At 30.5% G+C, this 12,718-nt stretch overlaps 1 non-coding gene across 1 annotated transcript; it reads right to left on the bottom strand.

The window, feature by feature from the left end:
• Window positions 1-2,112: 2,112 nt before the first annotated feature.
• On the bottom strand, window positions 2,113-2,194 carry LOC139895395 (small nucleolar RNA U54). The gene has a single exon (XR_011775848.1). It is a non-coding gene; the product is annotated as a small nucleolar RNA U54 (small nucleolar RNA).
• Window positions 2,195-12,718: the final 10,524 nt, after the last annotated feature.

Genomic DNA, 12,718 nt, shown 5'->3' with positions numbered 1-12,718 from the left:
GTGGTTCTTGACTGTAGAAGGTATATAGAGATAGAGATACTGTAAAACGGAGAAAACAAAGGTTGAACAAAAGGTATGAGTAATTGGTTTTTATTTATAGAAAAATGTACAATGAGAGTTTGGTGGCATTTGGAATCTAGAGAGAGTGTGTGTTTTTGTTAACAAAAAAATACATCCCATAAACTCTAACTCAACACACCTATTTATACTCAAAAAAATATACTATGCAATATCTATAATAATAATAAAATTATCATCCAATTATTACTTTTATAACAATAAAGATTTATTTCTTTTTTTATTTTGTCTATTAAATTCAAACTAGTTGTGGAGCCCTCGCTTCGCGCTGGGGGCTCCGTTGTGAATGCGAGTTAAAAAAAAGTGTTGATCTATTTTGTTAAAAAAAAAATTCGACATCTAACATTGAAGGGTTGTTTCTTTGTGAAAGTTGCTTCTTTTAGCATTCGGGTTTTTTTTTTTTTTTTAAAATTAGTTGATCTATTTTGTAAAAAAAAATATTTTTCGACATCTTTTGATAGCATTGAATGGTTGTTTCTTTTATGAAAGTTGTTTTTTTATCGTTTGAGACAAAAAAAAAAGTAGCACAGTAGTAGCGTGGTGAGTGTTATTATTCAATATTTTTAGTGTTAGTGATGGGATAAATAATATTTTAGAATATAGGTATAAAATGGGGGGTTCGATTTGTATTTTAATGAAAGTTAGGGGGCTGGGTGTGTGAAAAATGAAATATTAAATAGTACTATAAAATGGGGGGATTCGATTTGTATTTTAATGAAAGTTAGGGGTTTGATTGTGTGAAAAATGAAATATTAAATAGTACTATTCATAACTAATAAGACAATTTTTGTCTATTAGTTATATTAATAATAATAATATTGCAACGGATAAAAATTTGAAAAACTGGTCAAATTCACCAACCAAACACACTAGCCCATTTTGTTTTCACGACAGTTGTGTGTCTCACCATCCCATCCAAAACGAAGCCACAACGGCCCCACAGAGCCCATTGTGGTCGTTGTGATGCAACGAGTGTGTCTCGTGATCGTGCGTAGAGAATGATCTAATGTGCTAGTTGAAAACTAGTTTTACTATGTTGTTGCCCCACTATTCAAAAGATGTTGATCCAGTTGAATTAGATATTGCCTAAATTCGTCAATCTAATTGAATTACATATTCCTAAAACAGTAACTAAACTATCTAACTAAACTATCTTGATCACGTCAACAACAAACGCCTACGTAGCGCAATGATTGAACCCCAATACCTTGTGTTATTGCGCACGATTGAAGGTCAAATATTCGATTCCCAGATTCAAATGCCCACATGAATTGATGATCAGGTCCGTATTATGCAATTTGGATTTTACAAATAACACATATTTACATAAAAAAAAAAAATATCCACGTCCTCGATTCCAAAACCAACTTCAAAAAAAAAAAAAAAAAAAAAAAAAAAAAAAAAAAAAAACATAGATTGCATAAACTCCAAACAAACATCCAGTTAATTTGATGTTGGAAAATGATATTTTCAAATTAATTTTTGATAGATTTACAATTATTTGATTCTTTCTTCCTAAAATACCCTCAAATCACTTCTAACATAAAATTTGTATACAATATCATTTAAGAGTATCTTTGTAAATTCGTGGGATCTATCAAAAATGCATTTAGAAATATCACTATCCTTTAATATTACTAGTAAAGATTTAATTGCTTAGATGTGTATGAATGTTTATTATTTAGCAAATAGCTTAAATATAAGCTCAAATTAAATTTCTTACAATAATAACGTCAACTGTCAAATTTACAACTTACCAACACATTATTATATTGCATATTTTATACTTTTCTATTGTAGTAACTTTTCAAACTTCATTAATAAAGCAGTTGGAAGAGTTATAGACACAAATTTAAGCTAGTCGTCGGATTGTACAAAAGTATCACAGGAATTTTCTTAAAATAATACGAGGGTAATAAATATTTCATTTGCACAACTAAACCTTTTAAATTGGTATGGGGGATTCTCACATAATCAGACTGGTACGTAATAAAAATTTAAATTCGCAAAAACTGAAAATTCCTTTAAAAAATAAGCTCTCATATAAATTCTTTCCGTTCATACTAAAATCGGAATAGCGTATATTGCCTAAAAATTGGCATTCGATCATAGAGCTCTAAGTGACGGCAAAATATACAATTTAATATATTTCTTTAAAAAAAAAAAAAAAATAGATAGTTCAATATAAAGAAAACAATAACAATAACAAAACATATTGAATTTAAGTAAAATAGGGATAAGAATATGTTTAAAATGGAGATCAAAGGTTGGTTAAGGTTTATCGGTCACGATTAATCTGAAACACGGACCAAATTGTTAATCATCACATCTCCAGTTTTAAAAAAGAAAGTAGAATAATAAAAGTAATTTAAAGCTGAAATAAAAACTTACGATAACTTAACAATTAAAATCATACAAAAAACAGACGAATATATCATGAAAGCATAAGAATGAGGAGATAAAATAGAAGAAAGAAGAAGATCCAGAAAAACAACATATAAAGATGTGTAGATGAAACCCTAAAATAAAAGGGCCGACAACCTTCAGCTTAGGTTAAGTATCTGGTCATTTTTGTTCTGAAGCCCATTGGGTATATAATTTTGGTGTATCAAACAGCCCAGGTTGTTGGTTAAGGAATATGTTTTATAGTTGACAAAATTGTTCATCCCGTCCTCGTGTTTTTCACCTTTTGCTCATTTCATCCCTGTATTTTTTATTCTACATTTTTCATCTTTAAAAACATTTCAAAGTCTCAATTTCATCACTCACCCTAACGGAGGTTAACTGAGTTAGTTAAAACTATTCATAGAGACTATCCACGTAATCTTTAACTAATTAAATTACAAAAAGAGAAAATCTAGTCCCACTCAAACTTTTCACAAAATTTATCTCACGCACTTGCTTGTCACTAAAGTTAATGTTTAATTGACCTAATAAGCTGCTATATTCAAATATCATCGTTTAGTCTAGTCGGTTGAACTTACTGTATATCGTATATAAATATATAATTCGAAATAAGAGCTGTTGATATTGGATGAGATTATATGGAGAAGGCAATTTTGTCATTTAAATATATCAGAACAATTTACGTACATGCGCCAACAATAATATAAACAATATCGTATAGTTGACACAGTTCATATACTTTTCGTTTCAAGTTGAATGGATTTACCTTATTTTATTTCAAATTATATATTTATATACTATACAAGTTCAAGTGACTAAACGATGACATTTGAATATAGCAACTTATTAAGTCAATTAAACATTAACTTTAGTGACAAGTGACAAATAAGTGCGTGAGATAAATTGTGTGAAAAGTTTGAGTGGGACTAGAATTTTATATTTTTGTAATTTAATTAGTTAAAGATTACGTGGATAGTCGATGTGAATAGTTTTAACGAACCCAGTTAAACTTCGTTAAGGTGAGAGATGGAATTGAGACTTAAAAATGATTTTAAGAATAAAAAATGCAAAAAATAAAAGACAGGGATGCTAACGGGAAAAAAATGAAAAACATAAGGACGAAATAGACAATTTTGTCTTTATAGTTTTGGTGACTTGGTAACTCGTTTAGCACTTAGCAAATATGTAAAACAAATCGATTAGTGACCTGTAAAATCGCGAATTTATTCACAAAAATATGTAAATATACTAATTAAATTAAATTAAAAAGTTATTATATATTTTTTGGATAAAGAATTACCCTGACAAATATTATTAAAAAATAATAAATACAATTACTAACACCTGTTACAAGCAAATCTTGTAACCAAGGGAAAAAACAAAACCAGGCCACACAGGAACAGACCATAAAACTAGCCAACTAAAGCAATATATATAAAGACATATATTATCATTATCACAGAATTTAAAAAATAACACGATAACATAATACAAATATAATACTCACTCAAATACTTTAATAGCACTTTGCTTATAAACAACATTATTTTTTTATTATAGTGTTCTTTTTAAATCCTTTAATTCAACAACAATGACAAAGAAAATTCACATACAAATATCGCATATCATACTTTAGGATGTAACATGGTCTTATCCTTTAAAAATTTTATATCGCAGAATATCAAACTTGAAAAGAATAAACATTCCTTATGCTTTATATTGCAAGGCCAAAAGCCATTTGGTTAAGAGCTTTTACCCTGTCAAGACACGAAAAGTCAAAGACTTGCAGAGCACATTACCGATTGCAAAAGAACTCGAATGAGGCTACATTCCGACACAAACTAAGAAATTTCTACTATTTGGCTACAATTAGCATCAGATCCATTATGACATACTTATACTTAATGACATTAAAATAAAACAAAAATAGAGCTTCTATTTCACATGAACATTACATAAAAAGTTGAATTCACAATTAGAGGGTACCTGATAAAAAAAATGTTACTTCATCTTTACTTTCTATCGCCATAATCCATCTATACATAATACATGTTTGCATACAACCTTCAAAACGAAACAATGTTAAGACTAAGTTTAAATCCATGAAGAACCATCACTCCCAAAATTGTTAACAAAATGAAACGTGGTGCAACCTAAGAGAACTAACAGTATTAAATATTTGAACTATAAAAACTATCTGTCTTAACCCATGTTACACTACTAACGCTCGTTTATTCCAATGCACAAAATAAAAAATTAATAGTTCATAAATAAATTCTTTTTATGTTTTACTGGATTCATAATACATCTAAATCCCGTGATTATTAAAAATATGAGAATTTATTAGCAGGATTAACTTTCCCTAAGTTTGTCGCAAAATTCATAAGCAAATGACCATTCCACACCTACATCATAAAAAACTCACAAATATAAAATAAATATGCATATGTTGTAGGAAAAATATATACGAAACTGAAACGCGTAAATAAAATCATAACAGATTACTCAAATAAGATATTCAGATCATAAACATATATAGAATAAGAACTGAAAATTAAAACGATCTAATCGGATTGAAGGTTGAACCATGCTTGTGTTTGACACAATTTATTAAAACGATCTAATCGGATTGAAGGTTGAACCATGCTTGTGTTTGACACAATTTCATTAAACAGATTCGACGTCTGTTTCGAAGCAGCGTACTGCCGGACTTGAACACTTACCTGAAAGGAGACCGGAACGGGGAGACATTGTTGCGGCTGAGAGGGAAAAACAAATTGTATTTGTGCTCTCTAGTTTTTGGTGTATCTTTCAACAAAGTCAAAAGGCTTTATTTATAGTGGAGAGTAAGACCTTAAGTTTGTTCCCACAACCGATGTGGGACAATTTCCACTTTACTTATTCTTCAAGATAACTTTGTACCAAACTAGAAACTTTGAGACACAATATCTCATTCACAATTATTCTGTTTTGGACACGCTTTAGTTCGTATTAAAGCTCTCGTTAGAGGCTACAAAATCCACTAACTAGTCATTAATATTTATCAAATTATCATATATTAATTAGTGTCCAAAGTTGGTGAAAACACATTTGTTTTAACCAATTTTTCTAACATATGTATGGTAGATTAAATGTAATAACACATGGTGATATAAATCATGATCCATATTAAATGCCTTTATTATGCCAAAGGAGTACCAAATAGTGTATGATCCAAACCTTGAGTAAATAATTCACGATTACAACACATGTAGACCAAGAACAGTTTCACATAACTATATTTGCCTTAGACTACAACATACTTTTTCAAATATATTTTTTATTCTTCTTTGAATTACTTGAACTAAACATTTGTTATCAATCCAATGAAACTTCACGATTGTCTCATTTTAACAATAAAAGGCTCACTTTTATCTCTACAAAAAATTTCATATGATCCATATATAGTTCTACTTACATCGCTCCAAAGCCCAAAGGTTAATTCCAGTTGACCATAATTGTGAGATACCATTCCTTTCTCCTCCACACACAAAGCATTCAAAATACTTATAAAATACATATTCTCCATCATATGCCTCATAAGATATAATTCAATGTTATGCCTCATCATATTTAATCATATAGGATTTCAAACTTCTATTTTGTGATCTGTGATGGTTCTACTGGTGATTGTGTTTTTCGGTGTTTTATTGCAAAATGGGTGAAAATGGTGATCAAGCTATCACTCTTATTAATAAACTTGAATTTGGTGATCTAATGTATTTGCATTCTAGTGTTCTTTTTAGTACACCACTTGTTTGTATCAAATTAAAAGGGACATAAAATTATAAAATATGGAGTAGATCTATTTTACTTGCTCTTGGTACTTAGAATAAAATTGGTATTGTTGATAGAGCATGTGTGAAAAATGCCGATGATAATGTTCTGTCTAAACAATGAGATATATGCAATTCTGAGGTGTTATCTTAGCTGTTTGGTTCTATATCTGATGATCTGTATGTTGGCTTGATTTTTTCTGCTAATGCATGTATTGTATGGAATGAACATAAAGAAACTCATGATAAAATTAATGGCTGTGTTATCTTTAGTCTGCATTATAACATAAGTACTTTAAAACAGGGTAATAGTTCATTATCTGAATAATATCATAAGTTGAATTCTTTGCGGAAACAGTATGAAGTTATGGTTCACTTAAATCATTGTGCTTGTGATGTTTTTTTTTTTTTTTTTTTTTTTTTTTTTGAAAGGCAAATTGTGCTTGTGATGTTGGTCAGTTAAATTTGCAACACAATAACATGCTTAAACTTATGTAGTTTCTAATGGGGTTGAATGATACTTACATGTATGTTAGAAGTAGTTTGCTCCTTAAAGAGCCTTTACTTGATGTTAAAGCTATTTATTATGTGTTTCCAAAAGAGGAATCTCATAGAGGCCTCTCCAATATTGACAACAATAAGCCTCGATTGTCTATGTTTCTTTCTTAGTCTGGGTCTAACATCAACTCTTCGGATAATTCTATACTACTAATAATAACTTTTTAAAGAAAATGAATGGTAATAGATTTAACAGAAATATCAATTCTTCTTTGAAGTGCACTAACTGTAATAGGGTTGGGCATACTATTGGAAGGTGTTTTGAGGTGGTAGGATATCCTTCTAACTGGAAAAAAGAAAGCTTTTGAATATAAGTTCAACGATAAAAATGTTGCTAATAATAGTGTTGTTAGTGATGATAATATTTCAGGTGCTAGTGGTTCTGATTCTAGCAATATGAGTTTAACAAATGAGCAAATGATGAAGGTTTTGTCTTTATTTAGTTTAATTGCAAGTTTAATAATAATATTGCTAGTGGTAATATGGTAGGTACATTTTTTTGATGGAAGTTAAAATTTTAACTAAAATTTTCATAAAATATTTAATGCTAATAAATCTGTTAAAGAGAACAAAATTATGGGTTGGATTGTTGATTCATGAGCAATTAGCACATGACTGTGTTTGCTTGTATTTAATTAACGTTGTTGATATTTCAAATCTTAAACTTTTGTTGATCATTCTAATAGAACTAAAGCTTTTATAAGGAAAATTGGTGATTTAAAACTTATAAGTAAATTTGTTATTTTTAATGTGTTAGTTGTTCTTAAATACTGTGTTAGCCTGCTTTCCGTTTCCAAACATTATAAGACAATCGTTTATTTGTTGGTTTTGATGCTCTAAATGTTATATTCGGAACTTGAAGCTATGGATAACTAAAGGGATTGGTGACCTGTTTAATGGCCTCTTTATGTTCAATGTGAGCTACATATCTTGCATGAGTATTGATATGCGTGTGATGCTAAATGTTATATATCTAAAAGTTTTTGGCATGCTAGATTAGGTCATCCTTCTGACCAGGTTTTAAATGTTTTAAAAGGGAAAATAGACATGTCTGATGACACTAATAAAATTATGCCTTGTGACATTTTACATAAGGCAAAGTATTCTAGGGATCCTTTTTCTTTTAGTGATCATAAGTCTTCTAGTATTGGAGATTTAGTTCATTTTGACTTTTGCCTTCCTTTTAAGGTTCAAAGTGAAGAAGGTTTCAAATACTTCTTAATTTTTGTGGATGATTACTCAATGACAGTTTGAATTTATCTTGTTAAATTTAAAGATGAGGTGTTTTATCAAATTCAAACTTTTGTTTCTTTCTTAGAAGTTTAATTTTATAAACATACTAAAATAATAAGGTTTGATAATGGAACTGAGTTTACAAACAATCAAATGAGTTTGTAAATAAAAAATGTATTATTCATCAAACTTCTCGTGTTTACACTCCACAACAAAATGGTGTTGTAGAAAGGAAACATAGACACTTGTTTAATGTAGCAAGAGCTCTTATGTTTCGAATCGAAGGGGGGTTAATTTTGAATATGTATAACACCCCATTTTTCTTTGTACATGATCCTAAGGTACGCATTTAATCTCTAGAATGTATATACTTGTTTGTGTATGTGGCTAAGTGATTTAAAATTTAGAAGTTGAGGCTTACTGGCATAATGTCGCGTCTGAAGTGATCTGGTCGCGTCTGAGGGCATCGCGAAACGCGATGTGTAAGGTTGAAACGCGACGGGTTGTAAACACCCCCTTCTGTCCGTTTATCGCATTGTAAAAATGTTTGTCGCATCCAGAGCGTCGCGTATCGCGATGGGGAGTCGCGGATCGCGACAATGTCGCTGAATTGACATCTTTAACCCGTTTTTATGGTATCTATTTGGGGTGTTTTGGTCTTTTTACATGGTGAACGGTTTTGGGAGTCTAAAAACTGATACAATATTATCCTAATTCATTTAACACTCCTTCACCTTCACCAAATTAAATCCTAGAGAGAGAGATTGAGTTCTAGTGAGAGAGAGCTCACTTGGAGAAGAAGGAGACCAAATCTCACCCGAGTCCGAGTTTTAAAGTTGTTCCCTACATCTCTAGCTACATTGTGATAGTATTGGTAAGTCTTAACTCCGTGTTTTGAGTTTTAATTGAGTTATGGCTAGGGTTTGTTCATTTAAGACTTGTAAGACCCATTTGGGGGTTAAATGGGTGAACTTGGGTTAAATTGGTGTATGGAAACCCTAAGACTTTTAATCTAGGGTTTGGTCATGGGTTTGGTGTTTGTAAGTGTCAATGGTGTTTTTAGATCACTAATACACTTGTGTAATGATGAAAGATTGTTAATGGGTTCAAGTTTGACCAATTTGTAAGTCTAAGTGTTAAATGAAATGTCCCGTTCTTATTGATTAAAAACGTTCCATATTAATTGATTTCGTTGCGAGGTTTTGACCTCTATATGAGACGTTTTTCAAAGACTGCATTCATTTTAAAACAAACCATAACCTTTATTTCATCAATAAAGGTTTAAAAAGCTTTACGTAGATTATCAAATAATGATAATCTAAAATATCCTGTTTACACACGACCATTACATAATGGTTTACAATACAAATATGTTACAACAAAATAAGTTTCTTGAATGCAGTTTTTACACAATATCATACAAGCATGGACTCCAAATCTCGTCCTTATTTAAGTATGCGACAGCGGAAGCTCTTAATAATCACCTGAGAATAAACATGCTTAAAACGTCAACAAAAATGTTGGTGAGTTATAGGTTTAACCTATATATATCAAATCGTAACAATAGACCACAAGATTTCATATTTCAATACACATCCCATACATAGAGATAAAAATCATTCATATGGTGAACACCTGGTAACCGACAATAACAAGATGCATATATAAGAATATCCCCATCATTCCGGGACACCCTTCGGATATGATATAAATTTCGAAGTACTAAAGCATCCGGTACTTTGGATGGGGTTTGTTAGGCCCAATAGATCTATCTTTAGGATTCGCGTCAATTAGGGTGTCTGTTCCCTAATTCTTAGATTACCAGACTTAATAAAAAGGGGCATATTCGATTTCGATAATTCAACCATAGAATGTAGTTTCACGTACTTGTGTCTATTTTGTAAATCATTTATAAAACCTGCATGTATTCTCATCCCAAAAATATTAGATTTTAAAAGTGGGACTATAACTCACTTTCACAGATTTTTACTTCGTCGGGAAGTAAGACTTGGCCACTGGTTGATTCACGAACCTATAACAATATATACATATATATCAAAGTATGTTCAAAATATATTTACAACACTTTTAATATATTTTGATGTTTTAAGTTTATTAAGTCAGCTGTCCTCGTTAGTAACCTACAACTAGTTGTCCACAGTTAGATGTACAGAAATAAATCGATAAATATTATCTTGAATCAATCCACGACCCAGTGTATACGTATCTCAGTATTGATCACAACTCAAACTATATATATTTTGGAATCAACCTCAACCCTGTATAGCTAACTCCAACATTCACATATAGAGTGTCTATGGTTGTTCCGAAATATATATAGATGTGTCGAAATGATAGGTCGAAACATTGTATACGTGTCTATGGTATCTCAAGATTACATAATATACAATACAAGTTGATTAAGTTATGGTTGGAATAGATTTGTTACCAATTTTCACGTAGCTAAAATGAGAAAAATTATCCAATCTTGTTTTACCCATAACTTCTTCATTTTAAATCCGTTTTGAGTGAATCAAATTGCTATGGTTTCATATTGAACTCTATTTTATGAATCTAAACAGAAAAGTATAGGTTTATAGTCGAAAAAATAAGTTACAAGTCGTTTTTGTAAAGGTTGTCATTTCAGTCGAAAGAACGACGTCTAGATGACCATTTTAGAAAACATACTTCCACTTTGAGTTTAATCATAATTTTTGAATATAGTTTCATGTTCATAATAAAAATCATTTTCTCAGAATAACAACTTTAAAATCAAAGTTTATCATAGTTTTTAATTAACTAACCCAAAACAGCCCGCGGTGTTACTACGACGGCGTAAATCCGGTTTTACGGTGTTTTTCGTGTTTCCAGGTTTTAAATCATTAAGTTAGCATATCATATAGATATAGAACATGTGTTTAGTTGATTTTAAAAGTCAAGTTAGAAGGATTAACTTTTGTTTGCGAACAAGTTTAGAATTAACTAAACTATGTTCTAGTGATTACAAGTTTAAACCTTCGAATAAGATAGCTTTATATGTATGAATCGAATGATGTTATGAACATCATTACTACCTTAAGTTCCTTGGATAAACCTACTGGAAAAGAGAAAAATGGATCTAGCTTCAATGGATCCTTGGATGGCTCGAAGTTCTTGAAGCAGAATCATGACACGAAAACAAGTTCAAGTAAGATCATCACTTGAAATAAGATTGTTATAGTTATAGAAATTGAACCAAAGTTTGAATATGATTATTACCTTGTATTAGAATGATAACCTACTGTAAGAAACAAAGATTTCTTGAGGTTGGATGATCACCTTACAAGATTGGAAGTGAGCTAGCAAACTTGAAAGTATTCTTGATTTTATGAAACTAGAACTTTTGGAATTTATGAAGAACACTTAGAACTTGAAGATAGAACTTGAGAGAGATCAATTAGATGAAGAAAATTGAAGAATGAAAGTGTTTGTAGGTGTTTTTGGTCGTTGGTGTATGGATTAGATATAAAGGATATGTAATTTTGTTTTCATGTAAATAAGTCATGAATGATTACTCATATTTTTGTAATTTTATGAGATATTTCATGCTAGTTGCCAAATGATGGTTCCCACATGTGTTAGGTGACTCACATGGGCTGCTAAGAGCTGATCATTGGAGTGTATATACCAATAGTACATACATCTAAAAGCTGTGTATTGTACGAGTACGAATACGGGTGCATACGAGTAGAATTGTTGATGAAACTGAACGAGGATGTAATTGTAAGCATTTTTGTTAAGTAGAAGTATTTTGATAAGTGTATTGAAGTCTTTCAAAAGTGTATAAATACATATTAAAACACTACATGTATATACATTTTAACTGAGTCGTTAAGTCATCGTTAGTCGTTACATGTAAGTGTTGTTTTGAAACCTTTAGGTTAACGATCTTGTTAAATGTTGTTAACCCAATGTTTATAATATCAAATGAGATTTTAAATTATTATATTATCATGATATTATCATGTATGAATATCTCTTAATATGATATATATACATTAAATGTCTTTACAACGATAATCGTTACATATATGTCTCGTTTAAAAATCATTAAGTTAGTAGTCTTGTTTTTACATATGTAGTTCATTGTTAATATACTTAATGATATGTTTACTTATCATAGTATCATGTTAACTATATATATATCCATATATATGTCATCATATAGTTTTTACAAGTTTTAACGTTCGTGAATCACCGGTCAACTTGGGTGGTCAATTGTCTATATGAAACATATTTCAATTAATCAAGTCTTAACAAGTTTGATTGCTTAACATGTTGGAAACATTTAATCATGTAAATATCAATCTCAATTAATATATATATAAACATGGAAAAGTTCGGGTCACTACAGTACCTACCCGTTAAATAAATTTCGTCCCGAAATTTTAAGCTGTTGAAGGTGTTGACGAATCTTCTGGAAATAGATGCGGGTATTTCTTCTTCATCTGATCTTCACACTCCCAGGTGAACTCGGGTCCTCTACGAGCATTCCATCGAACCTTAACAATTGGTATCTTGTTTTGCTTAAGTCTTTTAACCTCACGATCCATTATTTCGACGGGTTCTTCGATGAATTGAAGTTTTTC

Source organism: Rutidosis leptorrhynchoides, chromosome 2, assembly GCF_046630445.1.
Source record: "Rutidosis leptorrhynchoides isolate AG116_Rl617_1_P2 chromosome 2, CSIRO_AGI_Rlap_v1, whole genome shotgun sequence".
Classification (NCBI taxonomy): Eukaryota; Viridiplantae; Streptophyta; class Magnoliopsida; order Asterales; family Asteraceae; genus Rutidosis; species Rutidosis leptorrhynchoides.
The sequence above is the reverse complement of the archived record's forward strand: the minus strand, read 5'-3'. Positions and strand labels throughout refer to the sequence as shown.